This window comes from Scardinius erythrophthalmus, assembly GCF_964197995.2.
Source record: "Scardinius erythrophthalmus genome assembly, chromosome: 8".
NCBI classification, from domain to species: Eukaryota; Metazoa; Chordata; class Actinopteri; order Cypriniformes; family Leuciscidae; genus Scardinius; species Scardinius erythrophthalmus.
Window position 1 is genome coordinate 41536511 of NC_138228.1, and position 20461 is coordinate 41556971.

A 20461-nucleotide genomic window follows, 5' to 3' on the forward strand; every position below is an offset into this window, starting at 1 on the left:
ATTTAAATTAGCCTACTTTGAAACTCTGAAGCGATAGCAGATATGTAAAATATATAGAATTATTTTATTCACTTAAGGTGACAATTCTTTACATTTCTTTGATTTATGCACAATTTGAGATGTACCAATAATAGACCAAAAATGATTAATTTTTCTAAAACTTACTTGGCAATAAATATCTTTCTGATTCTGATTATTTTTTTTAAATATTTCATTCATGGTATGAACAATTTAGATTTTTCACCAATGCCTGAAATCAGTGAACAATGAAAGACATCTGCAACTTGGCCAAAATCTTGGGTTTGCTTTATATATTTTTTTATTAATTTGCAACCATGGTATTGTCTATGAGAAACATGAAAATGTCTGTTTTGACCTGAAGGATAAAGTGAAATATTTAGAAATATTTTGTCTCTCTGTCATGTCTTTCATTGTTTTTACAAGCTAATTTTTTTTTTATTTATTTTACCTTTTACATGTATAAGGGATTACTTTGCAGTTTGCAATTGCGAGTTTCACGACCTGTACAAATGTTTAAGAAAATGTTAAAGCACAAACAGAGAAGTACCTCCACCGGTCGAGAGGGGCAGCACCTAAAAAACTGAAGCAGATAACTCGTCTCGTCACCTCTATGCTCCTCACACGGTTTCAGTATTTGGAGAGAGGAAATATACGATCTTTTAAGTAAGTACATTTTGCCTTTTTGTGTGATGCAATATTACTATGTTCATTTTTGACATTGTTTTTAGTACTTCTTCTTAAAATCTGTTCTTGCCTAACTAGTCAAGCTAAAGTAACTTAAAGGGATACTTCACCTCTGAGAAGATGAATGTGTATTTAAAATAGGTCATTTAAGTAGAAGAAATGTGAAGAAATTTTTTAATTTGGAGCTTTCTAGACTGAGAAAAGCCAGAAAATGTATTTTTGGCTTATGTGGATGAAAGACAACAACTCCCAGAATGCACTTGCTTCGCTGCCTTAGGAGGCCACGCCTACCGGTAAGAGTGCGCAGTTGTAAACAACAAAGCTAGCCTACGTGATGAGTTTGCGAGGGATTTAGAGATCGTCCAAAATGTCCGGGATTCGGCTATTGCGTTCTACAGTCGCCATTCATCATGTTTACTGTGGCGAGCAGGACGAGGCTGACGGCCGCGGGAGAACAGCGCGAGGCCGGTGGCGTCATTACTGAGACGCGCCGGGTCTCCCATCTCTCACGGAGGAGCGGGAATTTTTCTTAGCAATGGTAAAACGCACATCAACCGATCACTTGTTTAGCGTTCATGTAAACACTACATTCAAATTCACCAATCGTAATGAATTCAGTTAGATTGAAAGGTGTGCATGTAAACAATGAATGGCGACCGCAGAAAGCAAAAGCTGAATCCCGGACATTTTGAACGATCTCGCCCGCCGGACAAGTCCGGGAAAAGGAGGATGGTTACTTACTCAGCTTTCTCCTACTATTCAGCTTTCTCCACAGAACAAGAGCCTGCAAGCTTAGCTTCCAAAGAAAGACGGCTGACACTGTGTACATTCTGAGTGAGATCCCACCCTCTATGGGCGGGCTAAAAACATGCGGAACAACGCCTTCTACTGGCTGTAGTCTTTAGCCTCTGTCCAGAAAATCCTCCGATGACGCAAAATGACGATTTTTGCGTCATCGGAGGATTTTTTCCAGACAAAAAATACATAAATCTCTCCTCTCAGGGGGATATGAGGGTGGAAAGCATGGTAATTCGAAAATACTACAGGTTTTCTACTAATACAAAGCTTAATGCTAAATCCTGAAGTAACCCTTTAAGTTAGTCTTGTTTGCAAAGTTTCCGCCATGTTTCTGACATAGCTAGGCTAACGTTACTTGGTTTCTTCCTGGCGTTGAGTTTTTTTCTTCTTCTAAGTATATGTTTAACTGTTACGTATGTTTGTACAAGTGTGAGTACATGTGGTTTAAGATAGTATTGGTCAGTCGAATTAACTAACGTTACAGTTCCTGAACTACGGACAATTATTCTGCCGCCTAACGTTACGTGGGAATGGAAACGTTAGCAAAATCTTCACGACAAGAAAGACTGATTTTTATAGTAGTATAACTTGTGTTGTTTTCTAACTAAACATAATTATGCTGCTAGTCTAGATTACAGTGTTCGCTACCACATGCTGTTCACCTTTTTTACACAGTTCAAGCATGTTCTAACGTTGCTACATGTTGAAATGTATCTAGCTACAGTAGGTAACGTTAGCCAAACTTTACATCTAGAAAGACTTAGCGGTAGTTTAACTTTTGGTGTTTTCTTACAAAAATAACGATATATATAGGTTGTTTATATGATTTTGTTTGTCTGAACATGGTTTTCTGTTGATCCACTTGTGAAAATTACTGCTTTTTCGAAGGGGTGAGCATTTTAATGTTGTTGATTTTGCCTGAAAAAAATGAATCAAAAAGTATACTTTATGCTAATGTGTCTTCTATTTTAGATGCTTCACATTGTTCAGTTTATCAACAAGGAGGATCTGCCATTTGCAGTGGTTCCGCAAGAGTGGTTTAGCGAAGGGCATGTGCCATTGGCCCCCATTTAACCTCCGCAAAAAAGACAAGGGAACAATTTAGCCATCCGCTGCACACCTCCACACAGCACCTGGGAGAAACATCATTTTAAGTTCATGAAGGGAGCAGGTATATGGGTCTGACTTGTACATTTGATTTTCCTTTATTTCATCTGTGTAATTTATTTGTCTGTTCATTGTGGATAACGGACTCTTTCATTCATTATTATTATTATTATTATTATTATTATTATTATTATTATTATTATTATTATTATTATTATCAAATTTCTGTTTCCTCTTCCTCAGAACCAGGTTTCTCCCCAGTAATCCAGAATCCGCCAAGAGTTTGAGTACAAGTAAGTGATGTTATTTGTGAAGTTTTTTGTCTTGGAAACTATTGCTTCTATTTAAAGTCGGCATGAACCAGAAGTTACAAACGACTTTTCTCCAGTGTTGTGATGTATTTCCAAGTGAAAGGGAATATTGAATAGAGGAGCAGGGTTTTACTCTAGCTCTCCTCACCTCCATCTCTGCTCATAGCAGACTAATGGTTTGAGGGAAGTTGCCACGCCCTCACGCCATTGCACATGACTGGAAGAGAAGTTGTTTCGAGGGGGGAGGGAAGGGTAATGTATTTGATTAAAGATTATAAGGGTACATGAATAAAAAAAAAATGAAGTGCACAGATGAATCATTTACATAAACACTACAATAGTACATATAAAAATACAAATTGTAAAAAAAAATTCATGCTGACTTTAAGATGATGAATCCTTTTATCATAATCTGTTTTTCACTAGGACACTTGATGGGATTCGCTGCAGCAGTTTCTGGATGAAAGGTGTTGAGGTGTGTTGTACATTCCATTAGCTTTGCACAGTTCAATTATTGTTTCGTTACTGAATATGCACTACTCTGCATTGAAATGAAAGATGTTATGTTTGCTCCCCCAGCTCATCAAGTACTAAGCTTTACACCCCCGGCAGCAAATTTACCCTGGCAGCATATGGGTGAAAACTCTGGAGATATGTAATACGTTGCGCTTAACTAAGTGTTACATTTAAGTCCAATTCATTAAATGTATGCACTAACTTCAAACATATTTTTACATGTCAATGATTGTCAATAGGAGGGAGAAAGTCATTGATCTATTGTTGGCCCTTGTACTCCAATGGCATCTCGTGTCAAGCATGAAGTTTTCAGCTGTGAAGGTATATTCTAGCCCTATGTTTTAATGTCCAGTGTTTTAACAGTATTGAAAATAGTGCCTTTAGTTGTTTTTTATTTTATTTTTTAAATGTAGAACCAGGCCCTGAGGGAAAGCAATGCACGAGCAGGTGAGAATTTGCACTGTTTCTTAAATTGTACTTTTTTGTGTGTGATGTAAGTCCAAAATTACCATATGCCTTTCATTTTGTAGCTTCGGATAACAGCGGCTTACTTCAAGAGCAGGTGAAGCAAGTTCAACAAACAATGTTGAAGATGTTTGCTTGCACTGGGCAATCAGGTACAACTTGCAAACAGCACTTGTGGTTGTTGGTTTAATTCCCACTGGGGCTACCTGTACATGTAGTAGATCTAGATATAAATGTCATAGTTTAGTAATTGAGGGACCAGGACTGACTATTTTATTCTGGGAAACCCTGTAGGTGCAGATCAGACCCTTATGCTGTGACGTCTTGCAGAATTTGGTGATGTTGTGTCTGTTGGAGTTATCCCTGTCAGGGGATCTGTTACTCCCCCTACACACCCAGGAAGATTTGCCGTGTCTTGACAACAGTTTGAAGCAGGATAAAAAGCTCCAGGAACAATTTGTAAGTTTGCTGATTATAACGCCATAGAGTAATCTAAAAAGTAAAATTTAGGATTGTATACTGCATATATTACAGTCTGAATCCTTAGCCTTTCACATTTTTTATTTATTTATGAGAAGCTTCAGAGAAATGTAATTTGTAACACTTTTTTGGATTTTCAGCTTGGTGTCGGGGATAAAGCATGTTTTAGAGACATGTTCCTGAAGATCATTGTTCAAAGTAAGTTGGATATATTTTTTATTATATTTAAGTAGATGTGTATGGCCTCAAGCAATTCAAATGAAATGATAGATCTGTATTTTCTAAATTAGCCATCAGGAAGAACCCGGCAACCCAGGATGCCACTGATGAAGCGGTCTAGGTTAACGTTTCGCGTTACCTGAAAGGAGCATCTGACCGTGAAGGCAGAAAAAGGCACCAGGCTGACTACTGACACCCCAGAATCACTGACAACTGGAATCCTTTCTTAATCTTGCAGTCAGTAACATCAAGACCCCTAAAGAAGTCAGAAGTGTCACGCTATACTCACTAACTGTGCAAAATACTTTTATTTTCTTTTTTCAAATATTAGTCCTTGTGCCACAGGTCAGCATTGCAGTTATACCGGTAATGGTCTATTCTACTCCAGAGCTTTACTATAAATTACTGCCACTTATCCTATTGTTAGAAATGGCTTGTAAATGTGATGTCATACTTTTATTTATTTTATTTGGTATGCTGCACATTATTTTCAAGTATTCTCTTTACTTGTCATAATGTTTACTGGTAATTTTTTTCACCCTAGAGCTGTCCTCTTTATATGAACAATTATTGTAAGAGTTGTAATTTGCTTGTAAGGCTGTTTTTTGTTGTTCTTTTTTACCAAAATTTAATTAGAAACCTGCATGTTAGTATATTTATTTATTTATTTTTCTGTTATGTTTCAGTGATCTGACACATCTTGTTTAAATGACAGTTACTGTACTTTGAAATGTGGAATAAAAATGCCAAGTGGATATTTGTCTGGTTTGAGCAATCATTATTCTTGATAAACTGCATGCTATAAATATTCAATATATATATATATATATATATATAGCCAGAATAAGCGGCGGCAGATCGCTGGAAAATAGCGCTTGCCTCCGGCGGGCCGCGGAAGGGTCGCCTTCAATATAAAGGCGGCGGAATAGTGGTTGGCCCGCGGGCCGGCCGCGGAACGAAGGCGGTAGGAAGGCGGCTGCCGCTTTTAAAAAGCGGCTGCCGCCGGCGGTGCGCCGTCCAACGTGTTTGCGATGTCGCCATTCTGCCGCTTCTACTGCCGCCGGAGCACCGACGGTGGTCCGCCGACTCATTGCTATCTGGGAAGCCAAGTACACTTGATTACTTAATTATACTTTTAAGTATATCTCGATCAAAAAATTGAGTACAAATACAGGCCAAATATACTTGGACTTTTCTCTCAGTATAAGTCAAGTACACTTAAGTGTAATTTTAAGTATATTTCTGAGAAGTACACAAAGTATATTATTGAGAAGTATATAAAATGTAGACTGAAAGTACACTTTCTTATTTTTAGATTAAAAGAAGTATACTAATAGAACACTTGAATGAACGTATGGGTACGTATTCTGTATATTTTTTTATACTCTGTATATAGTATTTTTTCGTACTCTGTATTTTTTTTCTCCATATAATGGAAGTCAATGGGAACTGAAACGGTTACCAACAATCATCAAAATATCTTCTGTGTTCCACAGAAGAAAGAAAGTCATTCAGGTTTGGAATGACACACGGTAAGCAATATGATTTCAGCTTACATCCTGATTTTTAGTTGTTTCATCTTATTTTAAACCTTTTGTCTTATTTAAAACATTTTTAAGCCATCTTACGGCTCCATTGGAAGTGTGCTTAGGCCCCCACAGTGGGTCCAGACCTGCTCGTTGAGAGCTAGTGCACTAGAAGCTGCGGTCTTTAGCTCTCTTGTTAGCATACCTGCTTACCATGTCGACTGTTTCTGGCTAAACCCCCACTGAGAGCAAACTAATTGCAGAGATTTTAGGTGGCTGAGTGTAACGGAGGCTAGCTGGGAAAAGGTAACAATGCAGTTAAAACATCAGTCCCATGGCCTCATTTAGCCACCGTGTTAGCATACCTGCTTCTCGTCCCGGCAGTTGCCAGTTAAATACCTGTTTTTCATCCAAATCTCCCTAATTGACTGTCACTGACTAGTTGATTACTCATATTATCTCATAATAATCCCGTACTTGTTTTTGTCATTAAACCCTTTTATGCAGAAATAGGTACTATTGTAATCTTACACAAGCATACATTTTTGAACTAGTACTTTTAATTGAGTAATATTTTATCAGGTACAGGGTTTGTGTAATTCATCCAGCACAGTTGCCTCTCTGTCAAAACACACCATATTTTTAAGACCAAGCTTCACTTCACGGAAAACTGACACCACAATGCATCTTCAGTCCAAAGGATCCAATTCTGCTTATTGTCAAAGCCTGACTTAACAAGTGACTCAAAACAAACATTCGTTCTTGTGGAGTTTTTGACGTCTCGTCTTCAGTTTGTTTTTTGTTTGTCTGCATTTGTGTCTAAGGAAAAGTTATGAGGGCAAACCAGGAAGAGGTGAGAGTGATGGAGAGAGTGTTTTGCGAAAAGAGAGGGCAGGAGAAAGAGATAGAGGTTGAGACCGATAGCGGGGTGCAATAGGTAATCAATACCACAGCGGTGACCTAAGTGTTTGCTCCCTCGTTTATCTCATTTGGAGCTGCAGGTTCAGACCGTCTGACCGGGTAAACAAGAGCATCACTTCAGAATTTTACCCTTCTGTAGTAGGGCTTTTCTTCAACTACAGGTCGATTTGACCCTGCATACTTGTAGAAATTAAACCAATTTAAAACATTATGTTTGTTTTTGCCTTGTTTGATATTTTTCTAAAACAACATTATAAAAACGTATTGCTAGCATTTTTTTATTTTAGTTTAAATATAATCATTTAATACATATTTTCATGCTTGCTGAATAAAATTACAGTGGAGTACACAATTATTGTGATTATGATATATATATATATATATATATATATATATATATATATATATATATATATATATATATATATATATATATATCATTCCTTAGTGTTAAATATGTAAACTATGTAATGCATGTACAAATCAATATAAATAATTTCCACACAAATATTGATTACACGTTTCTGTTGATGTCACTTATTTCGATTATAATAGTTTCCAATTGAATTGAATTGAATAAAAAAAAAAAAAATATATATATATATATATATACAATTCCTCCTGTCCCTCACCTTCACTCACTTGGCTATCACACAGCTCAATATACTTGCAAGTACCCAATATCCACTTACCTACTGTAGTGATGAGAGAAACAAAGCTTTTCAAAGTTTGCTTTGCAAAATTATACACTTTTCCGAAGCGTTCGAAACGCCACACACAGTGACGCCTGCTGGTCAGAACAGTGTAAATGCAACAGAAACTCAAGCCAAGCATACATAAAAACTCCTTTTACAAAGACATTGCAAATGTTTTATTGACAGTAAAATCTATTAAATGTTATTTATTAATAATCTAATTACCTTTCAAGTGTATGTAATATGTGTTATTTTATACATTTTCAGGGGTTGTTTTGTTTGTTCCATAATGGCTCAGCTAAATAGGCCAATAAAAGACTATTACTTCCATTATTCCTTTTAATTATATTAATGTCTAATTAAAACATCTACAAATGTATAAAACTGATCAGAGATCAGGCAAAACTCATATACACTTGTATATTGGGGGGTGATCTCAGTGAATCCTCATGATTCACAAGTTCACAGAGATCATCGCCCCCCAGCGGTGAACCATTGAAATTTGGAAAGGTTTCAAAACAGTTATGACGTAACGAAGCCTCCTTTACTGAAATCACATGTCTTTGGCAGTTCCACTGCTACGAACCACTGATTTGAGACCAATGATTCGCAAAGGTTTTAATGCTTCATGAAGCAGAGTTTCGAAATTGCCCATCACTACACTTACCTGCTTCCCATTGAGGTGTTGTGATTCCTGGATTCTACCATTTACTCCATGCTACAGACAAAACATCAAGTCATTCACTCCATCTACTCCAATCAATTATCATTTATCTACTCATACTCACCTTTATTGCCATTTTGCATGTTGTTAACAATTTCCCTGTAGCTCCAAAATACAAGCAAAGCTGGTAGCATGTGGATCAGGTACTTCAAGGGGCCATCTAAGTGGTTGTTATTGAATGGGAATGCTAACAGATACTTTAGTTATCTTCAGGTATTTTAAAACCATATTGGTGCATACCCAGACATGCTGAATGAACAACCATCACAGCCGCCACAGTTATGTTTCGGATTATTTTATGTGCTTCGCTCTATTCAGATTGAAGTAACGCTCTTGGCCCATGGCGCTTACAATTTCCTATTTTCTGTTTCAGTGTGTGCTGTGGAACTGTGTTTGTGGGCTCCAGTCACTTTTTGCTAGTTTCTAACTTGAGATGACTTTGAAATAGTTGATTTTAGAATAAAATAACCTACAGCTGAGCCCAAAAGGGCTCAATGCCTCACAGCACTGGAGTGCAATCCCCTTTATCTGTAGCAACTCAAGAGTTCCTATTTTGAAACACATCTAAATTCAAGGAAACCGATGCAAGGTGAAACACAGCTCATTTGAATTGGGGATGCGTCACTTTCAATATGCCTCTCCAGGTCTGGTTTAGCTGTATTTTGCGGGAAGATCAGCAAACCAGGAAACCATTTGTGTCAGTCTGATAAAGTGTCACAGGCACTTATGCTGAGGGTGGCTGATGTAGGCTGTGTACTTGCTCATTATTGTGGCGGATGCCCTTGGACTGCAGGTTGTTGAAATTAAGCATGGCATCCCATAGAACCCCAGGTAAAATCTATCTTGCAGAGACCCGCATATCTCTTCTGCCATCTGAGGTGAACCCAAACTTGCAGACTCCTGACCGGTAGATCCTGCTCCACGCAGCTGAAGGTGCAACAGGGAATTGAAGCGGCATCCATGCTGAGGCTGCTCAGTGAATACGTTTCTCTTCATTGCAGGAGACTTTGAGAGTAATGGGGCATGGTGGAGTCACGGCCCCATGGTGCCACAGTGGAGGGGGGTCTTCAACTTAAAAGTGGAAACGTGGGTCTTCTGTTACTAAAGAAAAATAATTACCTTAGTAAGCCACCTTGCTAGTGTCTTCATCCACATCTATCTTTTTAGACAGCATCTTAATACAAATGCTGAAACATCCATCTTAGAATTCCCAGGCTGTTTTATGCTGGTATTAGTTGATAGCTGAGTAAGTCTGACCAGCATTGTCTTTCTGGTGAAGCTGGTTAACCAATAAAGCTTTGGGTATTAAAGGGATAGTTCACCCAAACATGAAAATTCTGTTATAAATTAGAACTTTCATAAAGAAGAAGACTTTTATTCATCTTCTAAATACAAATTAAGATATTTTTAAAGATGTCTCTCCTTTGAAAGTCCATTCAATCAAAACTATGGCACTTCAAAGATCATAAATAATTTAAATGTAGCTAATCCATATAAATTGAGCAGATTAATTTTCCGAAGATCCGATCGCTTTATAGATTTAGACATTTATTCACATAGATCAATACAAATTTACATAGAGCCAATCAAATATGGTAAATATAAGTTCAACTGTACTTGCTTAACACGCAAGAACAAACCTCAAATCTAAACTGAGTAGTTTTACGTTAGCTTGACAAAGCCTTATTGTAGTTTGAAAGTTTTACGACTAAAAGTCATAGAAAGTCAATAAAATGTTGTTTACGTTTTACCACATAGCTAGCTAGATTTAGCATGTTTAGTATGTTGCCAACATGATTTGACACATTGTTAACATGATTTACATTTTGTTATTATGTTTTTGCATGTTGTTAGCATGTTGCCAGCATCTGGCATTTCTAGCATGGTTTAGCACTACAGTGATTTAGCCTGATGCTATCATGATTTAACATGAGGTTAACATGATTTTGCTAGCATGAAATTAGCACATTGAAAAAGTTTATAGCATGTTTAACATGTTTCAAACATATGTTTAACAAGCTTCTATCACATTTTAGTTCATTACTACAGGGTTCTCAAGTCTCACGCATTGGCCGTGAGACACACGCAATTCAACCAGTTCACACGCTCACACGCCACACCGTGTATTTCTCACGCTGAAAAGGCAATGCCAACCAAGTTGTCCTACAAGCTTTATATATAACGTTGTATATGAGGCGCGGGCACACAAAGTGAAGTTTCCTGCCGCCAGCACGTATCTCGGCCAGATTGCGTTCGTTACTAGGCAACATAGATGCGCGAACACACGGAAGTTGACGGAACATTCTCGGCCACCGTACGTTCGTTACTAGGTAACCAACAACATCGCGCGAACACACGTCGTGATGGAGAAGGTAAGTTGGACGAAAGCTCGTCTAACATTTTTAAGGCTGGAACATTTCATATATAGCCCATAGTATACATTATTATTGATGCAATCAAAAACTCTACAACTACTTTGCAACCAGGCCAGAAGCTTTGGCTCAATTTGACTAGCTTACATTATCTGAAACTAAGGGAAATGTTAGTGGGTATGGGAAGGAATGAAGATGTATTTCTTCATTTTATTTTAAATAAATTTAAATGTATTTATTTTATTTTAAATTATATTATATATTATACTGTATTAATAGTATTTCTGGTTACATTAAGACATACATATTAAAGCAAGAGTGCTCTGGGTAATATTTTATATCCTGTCAAAACATAACGTTACTTTAATCATTGATTGCCATGCATTTGTATTTTTCAAACACTAGCAACACAAAACACATTTCTTAGACTGGAGTGTGTACTCTTGTGTACACACACACACACACACACACACACACACACACACACACACACACACACAAACACACTAACATACCTTAATAATATGTCATTTGTTCTCAATGTCCCACCACACAATAAATCATTATACCATTTCGACTAGACACATTCAAAATGCAAAAATATTTGTTTTTCCAAACTGTTTGGAGCAATTTGTTATATTTTTGTAATTTTTGTAACTTAGTTGTAATTTTGAAATATAACATTAAAGAGTATATTTGATGTGATTAATTGCTCTGTCATTTATCAGATTTACCAATTGTTATTTTTAATTTGTGCTGGTTAATTATGAACAAGGGGTAAAATTGGGGGGCGGGGACAGGTGGGGGCGGGGCTCCATTAGGGCTCCTCCCCCAACCGCATGTGATCTCACTCCAAGATTTTGATAAAACTTGAGAACCCTGTTACTAGTAGCCTGTGATTTAGCTTATGGCTACCATGTTTTAGCACATTGCTACCATGATTTAGCTTGATGATAGCATGTATTAGTCTGTTTCAACATGGTACTAGCATTATTTAGCATATCACTAGCCTGTTTTAGGACATTTCTAACATGTTTCTAGCATGTTTTAAGACAGCATGATAAGTCAAAACTCTTGTCAGATATAGCTTGAACAGCCTACTCAATACTCACGTCTCTTCGGAAGTTATGTTGGATTAAACCACTTTATTCATATGGTTTTATTATTTTTTTAATTAACTTTTTATGAAACATTAATATTTTGGTTGAATGGACTTTCAAGGGAGGAACAGAAATCTCTCAGGTTTCATTAAATATATCTCCGTTTGAAATGACTTGAGGATGAGTAATTGACATGATTTTCACCTTTCACAGAACTAACCTTTAAACTACAGCATCCTAAACTCAACAAATGTATATTTATACTGTACTTAACAATATGACTTTGTACAGTATCTCCCAAAACGTTTCAACACATGTCATAATTGGGTGAAATGGTCCATTTTCAATTAAATAAACTGTTTCAAGGATACTTCAGTCCTGAATAAAATATTGTTCTAATGAACCTTTCCCTCGAACATGTTGTAAGGCATTCTGGGATAACCTAATCACAACATAACACGATACTGTATACAAGACAGAGTTGTTTTGGGCAGTACAACTAAAGCTCAAAAATGTTTTGTTCATGACTGGCAATTTTTAATAGTACTATTATGCATTTTTATGACTTAGAAAATATTACAGATGTCAAAGTCAGTTTATTGTCATTCATTCCTGTTCTGTATAAAAAACAAATTGAAGTGTATGTCATGAAGCCACGGTACAGATGCTTAACAGTAGAATAAATGCAGATGCTTCCACAGTTTACAATAATGCAGACAATTATGTACTGTCATATATATCCATGCTTCTTTCAAATCTAAAAAAGGTTTTTATTATTCTGGCTTTAACAAAACATCACACAAGACCAATGAAATTCCTCAAAAAACACATGGGAAACAAACACCTTTGATGATCTCATATCACAGAGGCTAAAAAGGACTGGAAGCCGTATATTCGGCTCTTTGAGGTTCTTATGTGGAAAGAAAATCACTCTCTGTTCACTTCATAGCGGGTGTGATTGTGTGAACAGAGAGCTTGGAAATGTATTTGAGTGTGTGTCGCCTCTTAAAACAGAGCTATTTTTATGTTTTACGCACTGGATTCTATCTGTGAATTCATATTATTTTCTGGATTTATCAATTTATTTCAAAATGCATTAATGCACCATGACTTGAAATAAACCTCTTCTATTATAGACTAAATGTCCTGAATTAAAATTTGTTTTAAAAAAAATGTCAAGGTAGTGTAACTGTCCTGAGATAAAAAAATAAATAAAAAAAGTATCATTAAAAAGCTGAAAAATACCCTAAATTTGACATATGTGTAACATCACCAGTGGGAATGCCGGGGATAACCATCAGAGGGCACTCCAACATGGACAATCACCATACATCCACAAACTACATTTCCCATAATGTCCAATATGTCATTACCTTGTTTAGCTCACCCCATAAGCCTGGTTTTCACATTAATTCCCTGTGAAGTCTTGTTTAGTGTCTCTACTGCAATTCTGAACATTCTCTCTGTTCTTCCCGTGTTCTTGGTTTTTTATCTTTGCCTGTTTCTTGGATTCCCCTTTTTGTCTGTGTCCCCTGCCTTTTTTGTTTGTTTGTTTGTTTGTCTGGACTGCTTACTTTGTGTGTATGACCTATTGCCTGTTATCTCGATTACGTTTTTGGATTACATTACATTACATTTACATTTATTCATTTAGCTGACGCCTTTATCCAAAGCAACTTACAATTGCTATATATGTCAGAGGTCGCACGCCTCTGGAGCAAGTAGGGGTTAAGTGTCTTGCTCAGGGACACATTGGTGTCTCACAGTGGATTCGAACCCGGGTCTCTCACACCAAAGGCATGTGTCTTATCCATTGCGCCACACCACCCGCTGGATTACCCTTTCAAAATAAACACTTCATTTGGATTCTCAACCTTCGTGTCTTGGAGCAGTTTGTGACAATATGGCATAATCTTATATGTATATGTGACCCTGGATCACAAACCAGTCACATGTCGCACGGGTATATTTGTGGCAATAGCCAACAATAGTCAAAATTATCGATTTTTCTTTAATGCCAAAAATCATTAGGATTTTAAGTAAAGATCATGTTCCATGAGGATATTTTGTAAATGTCCTACTGTAAATATATAAAACATTTTTTTTTTGTGAAGGAATGAAGCACAATCGCGAACATAAATGTACAACTTTAAAGGCGATTTTAGAGGCCAAATATTGTCCTATCATAACAAACCACACATCAAAGAATTTACCCATGTGACTGGTTTTGTTGTCCAGGGTCACACATACCTGTATACATACATACATACATATATACTTTATTTTACAGTGTCCTTGTTACACGTTACATATAGTTTCTATAGTAATTACTATAAATTATGCATAATTACATGCAACTTTAAACCAAACCTAATCCTTACACTATAGTAAATACATATAGTTAATTAATATAACTCAGTACTTAAAATGTATTTTCTTTTTTTCTTTTTTTCTTTTTTTACATTATGGTTACACAACTTAATGTCTTTTTAAATTAAATAATTTAGAAAGTAAACCAATTTTTTTTTTTTTATTATTGTATAAAAACATCATGTTCAACGTAAATCTGAGTTCTCAACAAACATGCTTCTGAAAGAAAAAGAACTCAGATCCTGTCAAACTCAACTTTCATCTAGTTTAAGTGTGAGAGCAGAAGAGTTTACTCACTGTAGCCATCTGGATGCTGGTGTGCCCTTCTGTGCTAACTGCTGACAAACTACCCTCAAGATCCCGGAGCAGACACCAGACACCATACACCCACAAAACACCCTGCAGATTCAAGACCAGACACAATCACAGAAATGACAGCTCTTTGCTCTTGTCAGAACGATTTGACACATGAAAAGTATTTAGAAAGAGGTTAACACTCTACTGCATACTTGAACTCAAAATGAGAGATGCATTGCCATTGGCGGAGCCAGAATATTTGCATAGGGTATGGCCAAGCAGGGGCCAGCAACCAGTCTGGGCTGCCTCAGAAATCTTCATTATTCAAACATTAAAAAAAAATTAGTTACCCCGGATTTCCACCAACTGTGGAACGAGATCTCGCAAATTCATGTATGATCACATGATATAATAGGATGTAGTTTCTATAAACAGAACCACAAAACCAGCAACAGTTTGTTTCCATCCAGAGGAGTAGCCCTTCAGGCCTGTCTCTGCCCATTATGACGTTTCCAAGGTGTAGTGCAGGGAAATATGATCCGCCGTGAGCACGGTTTATCTTATTTAGAAAATGAACCAGCTGTTTTATTTTTGTTTCTGTGCTCAACTTCCTGTCCCGCACAATCTGCCCTGTGCTAAATTGCTGCGGAGCTTCTGGCATCCGGCAAAAATAGAAGGATCGCCGGAAGGCTGCGGATCGCCGGAGCTTGGACGGAGTCGGAACGCAGCCGTTCCGCAGTCAGTGAAAATACACACATTGACTTTAATGGAAACCTATTGACTGCCGCCGTTCCGGAGCAGATCCGCAGCCGTTCTACAGTTGGTGGAAATTGCTTGTGAGATTATAAATTACTGGACTGTTTAGTGCCTACAACCCAAATGAATACAATTAATTGTAATGCATTTGCCTTTTTTTTTTTTTTTCTAAAACCCAATTCTGGTCAAGATAAAAAAAAATAAAAAATAAACTTGTCCACCCAGTAGCTCCGCCCCTGTGCATTGCAAGATTGTTCTTTCATACAACTGTCCACAAGATAAGTAGTGTATTCCATGAGTTTTGTTTACTAAGCTATATTGTTGTCCTCTTATATCAAGCTATAATCAAAATACTGTAAGCATTTAAAATGATAGAAAGACTTCATTAACTGCTTGAAGAAAATTCTGTCATCATTTACTCACCTTCATGTCGTTTCAAACCTGTAAGACTTCTGTTCCTCTTCGGAACACAAATGATATTTTTAATAGAATCTGAGATATTTCTGTTCCTCCACTGACAGTCCACGCAACTACCAGTTTGACACTTCAAAAAGTTCATAAAGAGATTGTAAAACTAATCCATATGAATCGAGCAGTTTAGTGAAAATTTTCTGAAGAGACTTTATATGATGATACTGATGATGGTTGAGGAGAGAGATCCCCTGATATGACTGTAAAGCGCTTTGGGTGTAGTACATATGAAAAGCGCTATATAAATGCCTCATTCATTCATTCATGAACAGATTTAATTTAGGCTTTTATTTATGTATAAACATTTATCAGCTTAACCGTCCCTGCTTGATGCGCAAAAACAAACCTCATTGGTTCTTGAAGCTCAGAGGTGCTGAGTAACACAAAAATGAACCTCATTCCATTTACCATATCTGATGCTTTGATGAATGTTTATATGCAAGTAAAAGCCTAAATTCAATCTGTTTATTAGGCTATATAAAGCGATCAGACTAAACCGCTCATTATATTAGTTTAACCATCCCCTTATGAACGTTTTGAAACGTCAAAGTGCTAGTTACGCAGATTGTCAATGGAGGGACAGAACGACATTAGGGTGAGTAAATGATGACTTGAAATGATTTTCATTTTTGGCTGAACTAATCCTTTAAAATAATTTAGAAACTCATACAAAATATTTGTTGTATAATGCTGTAAAATTGTTGTCAAATTGTGTGTAAAACACAAACTTGAAAACAGCAAAATACTGTATAGATATTTACATATCAAAAAGCAGATGAAGCAGAGTAGTCTGTAGGAGTTGCTTTCTTTATCTGGAGACATAATATAAAGATACAGTCGCCCACATATTTGCTTTTTTCAATTAGGTTAGATATCATAACATAAGATCTATAGCCTGTGATGTTAAGGGTAAATGAGAATACTTTCCACAGAAAGTGAGAACATTATTCTGCATGGTTGCAATCGCTTTTAATAAAAGTGTCTACTATATTTGAGGGATTTTTATTTTTAAAATTATTTAGACAGAATTAGCTTTATAATGATGTATACAATTAAAATGAACTCAACACTTCTACAAGCACATCTTACACAAGGCAGTTTTACTGTTAACTAGATTCATGCCATAGATTTTTTTCTGAACAAACTCAAGCCAGAAAAAAACTTTTGCTTTTTGTTACTTTTGATTGGCCATACTCATTAGTCTGGGGAGTCTGCTCTGTATTTTCTACTGCACAAGAGGCGTGATCAACGGGCATAGTTCAAATGACTCTGTACGCAATTGGATAGTCCTTCAACCAATCAGACCAACGATCCGGGTGACGTACTTTGCAGCGAAAACTCTGGCAGGAAACGTGTCAACAAACGCGTTGGTTTGTAGTATTGATCAGCGATTTGCAGAAGCAGCAATAGCATTGAGCGATTTTGCAGGTTGTGCAAAAAAACATGAAAGAGAGTGGTATTTACACCCACTCAAGCGATTTGTTTGCTAAACTAAAGAAGCCATTGCGCATCGTCGAGTGGTTAAAAGGAATTGGATTGACTGTTGTGTGAGAGCCAATAGCGCGCCAGGTGGATAAGCCAGTTTGTGATTGGTCCCCGCAGATTTGTAAAAGAAGCAGGATAGAAGAATGTACTGGTTTCCAGCCTGAGCTGCAGGGCGAAATCAAATCACCGGGCTGGGTTTACCCAGTCTACAGACACATGCCAGAACTCAGCCAAATGCTGTTTGACACAAGACAGCCAGAAGTAGCTGAAATTAACATTAGTGGCAGTAAAACACCAACAACCTTTATTCTTCTACAATCAAACAGGGGCAGTTTATCGAATGATAAAGACTTATTATCATGTTGCACAATATGACCTCAAAACACTTTTACAATAGTGCTCAATTTGTAAACTAATACATTTTGACCTTTGCATCACATAGCTAACTCCATATTTATGTATTTTCTGACATAGTGAAACCGAGACTCGAGAAACATAAGTCACGATAAAAGAGTTTAAAGACTCAAGTAAAATGGCATTGCTTCAGCTTGCTTTTGTGGACACTATCGGTTAGGTTTAGGGTATGGTTTAGTATAGGCTACGTGGTTATTTTCAAAAGAAATAGAGGATTTTAGCGGCACTCACCGAATATTATGTTTCCAAACTGCCGATATACACACAACATATACTGTATATTTCAGTTTGAATGTGGCGCGAAATGTCTAAGAAGCATATTATTTTGCAGAAATGTCGCCACAGGCAAGTTTTTTTTCTTTTTCTTCAATGGGCTGCATTTAGGTTCTTGCTGTGTGGTAGCAGCAGGGCTATTCCTCTCAGAACGTGAGTCTAACTGGGGAGAGAATTTAAATTCTGTAATTGTATTTTGCAAGAGACTTCATGCAAATATCAATTATTCAGGCTTTGACATCTAATGCAAGAAATGTCAGGGCTCTTTTTAAATTGTTAGTATAGGAAGTGCTTTAATAAGAGACATGGTTACTGCTCACAGTTCGTCATCAGAAGCAATACAGTCACTCGCTGCGAAATGACGCAGATTAGATTTAAAGGTGATATTTTAGTCTGTTGTTATAAGTTCACTCATTTCACACAATTTCCTTAATTTTATAGTTGTTATTGATGCTTTCTAGCAATATGGTTCTGCTGTAAGGAGAGCATTGTTAATGTCAACCAATAAAATAAATAAAAATAAAATAAAATATGACTAAATCTATTTTTGTGTTTCACAGAAGAAATAAATTCAATTTGAAATGAGTTGAGGCATCCACGTTTGCTATTGTAAGTCATCAAAAGGCTTCATGGCATGTAAAAGCTGACCATAGATGAAAAGGTGAATTTGGCTTTGAATTCTTTGCAATGTTGTGCGTCCTTGTGAAGTGTCATCATACTTTTCAAATGCAATGCGTTCGGGTCCACAAATCAAGGATGCAAAGAGAATAAACAGATGAAGCCATCCTTCCACACCTTTCAAAACATACAAACACTATAATTCATTCCAAACAAGAAAAGATTACCAAGGTGCACTGCTGCTACTGGCATAAAGCCGAAGGTGAAATATGGAGCAAGGATAAATGGGGTGTGTTAAATAGACCATGTTTCCATCAGTCGGCCAAAGTGAACCGCGTGTGCCATCTCCCAGAATTCTGTTCAGTTCTCTTATCAGGAACAGGCCTCTTATCTCATAGCTCCATAACAGCAAACACACTCACACAAGAACAAGCGTACACACACTCCAAAACACACACACACACACACACACACACACACACACACACACACACACACACACACACTGTTCTAACACCAATGCCGATGCTGAATTATCTTCATCAGTTTGTAGCTAGGTGACATTTGGTTGCTTTTTTGTCAATCAGAGATATAAACATGAATCTCATTGGCAGTATGAAAGCAAAGGCAAAAAGCGATGCGTCAGATTTTATTAGTAAAAGTGTAAGTTGCAAATGTTCCAATGCTTAAATTTTTACTTTTCCATACAAGCCTGATTATCCACCTAAAAAAAAAAAGCTTTTTAAAGGTCAAAAAGGATACCATATGGCTGCACCCAAGGAGCTCTAATAAACCTGGAGAAAGCGGTTGGATTTCCATTAATCTCAAATGGCAGTTGAAAGGCTATCATTCCTGAAAGCACGAGAGCTGGATGTTCCCTGAATGCTTTGAAGCAATTACTGTAGTATAATGGATTTCTTGGGACACATGTTGTATCCATAATGTTTTTTTATTCCAAAGCTATCAATGACCATCTAAGCAGAAAGATAATTTTTGCCAATTTAATATGACATTGGGTCAAAACAAACCAGTCAAACACTGACCCCATGAGTGCATCATTGTCAAAATGTTACATTTAAGAAGAGGTATCTCAAATCTGCAATTTCTGTTAAACTCATCTTTCATTGAGCTGCATGTGAAAGAGAGCTCTGACATTCAGCACATCCCCAATTTTAATGGGTTGATGCTTTTCCATTTGATGCGCTGACCTGCGGTCACGTCTTCCTCTTGCGACTGTAGCTGGTGCTCTAATCTGTTATTAGTCTGTCTAGTTGTAAAAACAGCTTTACTAATAACGCCTCATTTTCAATTTTACTCATTTTGTCCTGATTAAAACTTTCTTCATTAATGTAGCAAAATTAGACGAAGTTTTATGTCCCGGGGGAACCCATAAAATCCCTTTCCTCATTAAGTAGTATTAGCAGTTAAGACATCATTGCAAGGTGGCTTTAATTACTTTTTGACATTAATAACGTGAGACTGGATTCAGATTTGTTGTTGATGGGCTAAATTTATATGATCGTAAACACCTGCATACATGGGCCTTGTTTTTTTCTTCAGGTTGAATGAAAGTGAGAAACTCATCGACCAAAATTTTCAATGAGGCATCAGCAGTTTTCATTTTATTGACTGACTTCACTTCAGATCCGACATCTGATTAATTCATTTTTATACTCCAAGGATGCTAATAAGGTCATTGTTGTTTTGTAGACTCAACTAGTTTTTGGACATAATTAAAAAGCACTGAAATTATAAATCAAATAATACCACATTTTGAGAAAATAAAATAAAATAAATAAATAAAACTAATTAGTTTGAGTTAAACAATGTGAGTTAAA

General features: G+C 36.8%; 1 long non-coding RNA gene across 2 annotated transcripts; it reads left to right on the forward strand.

Moving 5' to 3' along the window:
• The first annotated feature begins 657 nt into the window (after nt 1-657).
• On the forward strand, nt 658-5355 carry LOC308694506. Of its 2 annotated transcripts, XR_014030611.1 has the most exons (11): nt 658-684; nt 2476-2674; nt 2854-2903; nt 3348-3396; nt 3501-3576; nt 3677-3758; nt 3851-3884; nt 3968-4054; nt 4197-4361; nt 4523-4580; nt 4673-5355. It is a non-coding gene; the product is annotated as an uncharacterized lncRNA (long non-coding RNA). The 2 variants fall into 2 exon arrangements; XR_014030612.1 differs by lacking the exon at nt 658-684 and having other exon boundaries at nt 1925-2674.
• Nucleotides 5356-20461: the final 15106 nt, after the last annotated feature.